Raw genomic sequence first — 5,954 nt, forward strand, 5'->3', positions numbered from 1 at the left:
GAAAAGTATTTTGAAACAAACATAGAGGAGAATTTGGAAAACAATCATGAAGGAGAAGCTCACAACCATGCCAGAGAAGGCCCTACAAATTATGCTGGGAAAGAAAGGAGAGTTCTAGGCTCTTACATCAATCCAAATCCAAGAAACTATGGAAGTTGCATCCAAAAGCCCACCATACATGCCAACAACTTTGAATTAAAACCCCAGCTCATCACCCTTGTTCAGAACAACTGCTCATTTGAAAGAAGTGTCCAAGAAGACCCCAATCAACATCTAACCACCTTCCTGAGAATATGTGATATTGTGAAGTCTAATGGAGTCCACCCAGATGTCTATAGGCTACTTTTGTTCCCTTTTTCACTCAGGGACAAAGCATCCAAGTGGTTGGAGTCCTTTCCAAAGGAGAGCTTAACAAATTGGGAAGATGTGGTGAACAAATTTTTGGCAAGATTCTACCCTCCTCAAAGAATTAACAGGCTGAGAGCTGAGGTGCAAACTTTCAGGCAACAAGATGGTGAAACTCTCTATGAGGCATAGGAGAGATTTAAGGACTTAACAAGAAGATGCACATCGGACATGTTCAATGAATGGGTTCAACTTCATTTTCTATGAAGGTCTCTCTTATGAGTCAAAGAAGGTTGTAGACCATTCCTCAGGGGGCTCTCTAAACAAGAAGAAAACCATTGAAGAAGCCATAGATGTCATTGAGACGGTAGCTGAGAATGACTACTTCTATGCTTTTGAAAGAAGCAACACTCGAGGAGTAATAGAGTTGAACCACATGGATGCATTGCTAGCTCAAAATAAGATGATCACCAAGCAACTAGCAGATCTTACCAAGAAGGTGGAGGAAAACCAAGTTGCAGCAGTCCACTTCATCACCAGCTCAAGAAGGAGTGAATATAGGAGAAGAAGGTGACTGAGAACAAGCCAATTATGTTGGAAACTCACCGAGACAAATCCATGATCTATACTCCAAAACTTACAACTCTGGATGGAGAAATTATCCTAACTTTGGATGGGAAAATCAACAAGACCAAGGCCAAGACTAGAGACGCCACAACCACAATCCCAACAACAATGTAACTCACCAACATCCCACACATAGATCCTATCAACAACCACCTAATCTCAACCCACCATCACTAACTGAGGATAGACTTTCCAAGATTGAGGCTCTACTTGAAGACATATGTAGAGAAGTCCAAGACAACAAGGTGTTTAAGGATGAAGTGCGAGCCAATATCAAAAACCAAGGGGAAACCATCAAGAGATTGGAGTCCCAAGTAGGGTATCTATCTCAACAAATTCCCAAACCCACTGATGGTTTTCCAAGTGACACAGAGAAGAACCCAAGAGGAGAAACAAAGAAAGTAAGGTGGGAAGAATACAAGATGATCACCACAAGTGATGAGAGGAGTATAGAGGAAGTAGAACACCTCCAATACAGTCCAAAGGAAAATCTTTAAAAAAGAAACCATGCACCTTAACCCACACTCAGGGAAGAGCTAAAGAAAAGGGAGATACTGAACCCATATGCACCCTTTCCCCAAAGGCTCAAAGGTGGTGTAGCAAGGAGAATGTATTCAAGATTTCTCGACATGTTTGCATCTCTTGATGTAAATATACCATTCATTAAGGTCCTCCAGCAAATGCCCTCCTACATCAATTATATAAAGGAGCTACTAGCCAAAAAGAATTCATTGAAGGGTGGACAAACAATAAAGATGAACAGGGAGTACAGTGCTATTATCCAAACAGGGCCACCTACAAAGAAGAAGGACCCAGGGAGTTTCCACATTCCCTGTGCTATAGAGAGACAATGTTTGATAAAGGGCTCTGTAACCTGGGAGCAAGCATCAACTTAATGCCTTTGTCCCTCATGAAAAAGCTTCAAATCAATGAGCTAACACCCACAGACGTAATCATCAAACTGGCGGACAAAACCCAAAAACAGGCAATGAGTGGTTGAGAATGTGTTAGTGAAGGTTGGGAACTACTTCCTCCCCATAGACTTTGTTATCCTGGAAATGGAAGATAATCATATTCACCCCATCATTCTGGGAAGGCCATTCTTAGCCACAGCCAGAGCACTTATAGATGTAGAGCGAGGGGAGCTAGTATTGAGAATACATGATGAACAGCTCACCTTCAATGTTTTCAAACCCTCACAAGAAGCAGATCATGATAACAAGGAGTCAGAGAAAGAGCACAAGAAAGAGCTGATGGAAGAGCCAAACAAGGGAGCACAAGTACCACACCTGAAAACCCCTCATTGGCAACAACCAGTGTGATCAGAAGGAGCAACACCCAAGTGTAATCCAAGAGGATCTAGACCCATCAGAGTCATATGGGACAAGCAACAGAACCCTCCTGAAAGAGAAAACCACAAGGAACAAGAGGGCATCAAGGGACACAAGAAAAAAAGTCTCAATGGGATGGAAAAACAAGAAAATTCCTACAGAAGATTTCTCTCTAGGAGATGAAGTGATCTCTACATATTTTCCATCTATACCACCTCACCTCCCTACTATTCCATCTCAGCTGCCACTAGTGTACACCATCAACAAATTCTTGTCCTTAGAACATGTGGAACTTCTTAATAAAGCCAATGAAAACAGGTCCACAGCAAGGGGGAAAGATTTGAAGCACTACCAACCACCCTGACTAGGGCCAAACGTCAAGCTAATGACGCTAAAGAAGCGCTTCATGGGAGGCAACCCATGTTCTATACCCTCTCTTTTTAATCTCTAATAGTAGTAATAAAGTAAAGTTCATGGATTCTAAATCAATTTTGACAAACAATATAAGCATCCCTACATGCAGCATATAGTACATGACAAGTTTGGTGTTCAAGGCACACCAAGAGGGCTTGAACACACTCAAGGGGTATGAGATTCCTTTCGAATCTTGTTGCACCATATGATCACAAACAAGTTTAGTGTTACCAACGTTGCATGCATGGGAGAATAAGTGGTCGATTGATTTGTATCCATGAAAAGCATTTAGTTATTTAGTTATTCTAAAAACAAAAGAAAAAGATTTTAACAGTAGCTATTTCACACTTTAATTCTTCCCACCAAAAATTCAATTAACCATTTTGCATTCCTTTTGTCTTGTATAGAAAATCAAAAAGAGGATTGGTGGTACTTGATAAGACAATCAAAGAAGGGAGATTCGGCCACTATACCAAGGAGACTACACACTTGTCTTCAAGGGGAGTATCTTTGGAAGTGTTGCCATGCAACATTGGGAGTTGGATAGCCTTGGAGACCGAATCAAGACCCTCATAAAAGGGGTGATCTTCGTGCTCATCCAATGGTAAACCCCAACCATCCGTCATTAAAACAACACTATCAATCCACACCCTTCAAACACCCATCATCCTTCTATATAAATGATCCCCATTCTACAACCTCTCCATACACACTTGTTATTCTCATTCATCTCCCTTCCTTCTCTCGAACACACACACTCCATTCTCCACCAAGAGTTTTCATACACACTCCCATAGTCACATCTTGTGAGCAACAAACATATCAACCAACCTGCATGGCATCATCAAGCTCCAAGAGGCAAAAAGGGACGGAACCTATAGAGCAGCCTCCTTTCGATGAAAAGAAATTTAGAACTTTTTATCATGCACTACAATTTGGGTGGATGGCTGATAAAGAAGTCATATATGAGTTAGGCTTTCAAGTCATAAAAACTGAGTGCCCCGAAATCACAGAGAAGGTGGAAAAACGTCGATGGGAGCTCCTCACCGATCTGATTACAAGGGTGAACGCAACTCTGGTAAGAGAGTTTTATGCAAATGCGGTTAGACATGACAAGGCAGATGAATCCTATACAAGTTTCGTGAGAGGGGTAATGGTGGATTTTAGTCCCATGAACATCATAAGAGTGCTAAAGCTGTGAACCATACCCTTTGCAGAAAAGAGCTATCACTCAAGAATAAATAACAACCCCAACCACGACCAGATTATGAAAGACATCTGTGTGCAGGGAGCGGATTGGGACAGAGACCCCCATGGGAAACCCAGATTTATAAAAAGAGGAGACCTCCTTCCTGAGGCTAAGGGGTGGTTCGAAATTGTAAGGATATCCATCCTCCCAGCCGGAAACAACTCAGAGGTAAACCTTAAGAGAGCAACAATGGTGCAATGCATAATGAAGGGAGGAGAAATCAAGGTTCATGAACTCATAGCCCAAGGTATTCGGAAGATGGCTGAGAAGAGTGATTCTGGAGGAAGGTTAGGTTACCCCAGCACTATTCTCCGTCTTTGCAACAAGACTGGGGTGGTGTTCAAAGATGGAAATCTCGAATGGATCAAAGTTGGCCTTCCAATTACTTTTCGTCGGATACATGCTGCTGCACCTCCCCTACCTCAACGAAGACTACGAAAGAGGCCAGCCCATCGAGCTGAAGAAGGACAACATCCACAGGAGCAAGCCCCAGCCACCTTAGACATGCACCAACTATAAGAGGATATTGATACTTTGTCAAGGCAATACATGGAAAATCAAGGGGCACAGAAGGAGCTTCAAATGCAAATAATGGATCGCCAAGAAGAGTCACTCTCTAGATGGATGAATCAGCAAGGGGAATGGCAAAAACAATTGATGGAACAGCAATTGGAACAAGGGAGACAATGGAGTGAGTCCTTCCATAACTTGAACCAAAAGCAAGATCAACAACAAGAAGCCATCCAAAAGCTAATCAACATCCAAGCACATCAAGGTGCACATATTCATGAGATGCATAGAAAACAAAGAGAACAGGCAGATCTTTTCGATGAATACAGAGCATTTTCGGAAGGGGTTTACATGAGTGAAACTGGATATCATGTTGATGAGCGGATAATTTATACGCTTTTTGGCATTGTTTTTAGTATGTTTTTAGTATGATCTAGTTAGTTTTTAGTATATTTTTATTAGTTTTTAGTTAAAATTCACTTTTCTGGACTTTACTATGAGTTTGTGTGTTTTTCTATGATTTCAGGTATTTTCTGGCTGAAATTGAGGATCCTGAGCAAAAATCTGATTCAGAGACTGAAAAGGACTGCAGATGCTGTTGGATTCTGACCTCCCTGCACTCAAAGTGGATTTTCTGGAGCTACAAAAGCCCAATTGGCGCGCTCTCAACGGCATTGGAAAGTAGACATCCTGGGCTTTCCAGCAATATTGATAGTCCATACTTTGCCCAAGATTTATTGGCCCAAACCGGCGTTCAAAGTCACCCTCAGAATTTCCAGCGTTAAACGCCCAAACTGGCATGAAAGCTGGCGTTTAACTCCAGAAAAGGTCTCTACACAAAAATGCTTCATTGCTCAGCCCAAGCACACACCAAGTGGACCCAGAAGTGGATTTTTACGTCATTTACTCATTTCTGTATACCCTAGGTTACTAGTTTACTATTAATAGATCTTTTGACATTGTATCTGTACCTCATGACACTTTACACGTTTCTCATTGTATCTTCCACAGCATGAGTCTCTAAACCCCATGGTTGGGGGTGAGGAGCTCTGCTGTGTCTTGATGGATTAATGCAATTACTACTGTTTTTCATTCAATCATGCTTGCTTCCATTCTAAGATATTACTTGTTCTTAAACCGGATGAATGTGATGATCCGTGACAATCATCATCATTCTCAACTATGAACGTGTGCCTGACAACCACCTCCGTTCTACCTTAGATTAAGTAGATATCTCTTGGATTCTTTAATCAGAATCTTCGTGGTATAAGCTAGAACTGATGGCGGCATTCAAGAGAATCCGGAAGGTCTAAACCTTGTCTGTGGTATTCTGAGTAGGATTCAATGATTGAATAACTGTGACGAGCTTCAAACTCCTGAGGGTGGGGCGTTAGTGACAGACGCAAAAGAATCACTGGATTCTATTCCGGCCTGATTGAGAACCGACAGATGGATAGCCGTGCCGTGACAGGGTGCGT

General features: G+C 41.9%; 1 pseudogene; it reads right to left on the reverse strand.

Moving 5' to 3' along the window:
- Nucleotides 1-474: 474 nt before the first annotated feature.
- On the reverse strand, nucleotides 475-576 carry LOC112793497 (small nucleolar RNA R71; annotated as a pseudogene).
- Nucleotides 577-5,954: the final 5,378 nt, after the last annotated feature.

Source organism: Arachis hypogaea, chromosome 3 (assembly GCF_003086295.3).
Source record: "Arachis hypogaea cultivar Tifrunner chromosome 3, arahy.Tifrunner.gnm2.J5K5, whole genome shotgun sequence".
Lineage (NCBI taxonomy): Eukaryota > Viridiplantae > Streptophyta > Magnoliopsida > Fabales > Fabaceae > Arachis > Arachis hypogaea.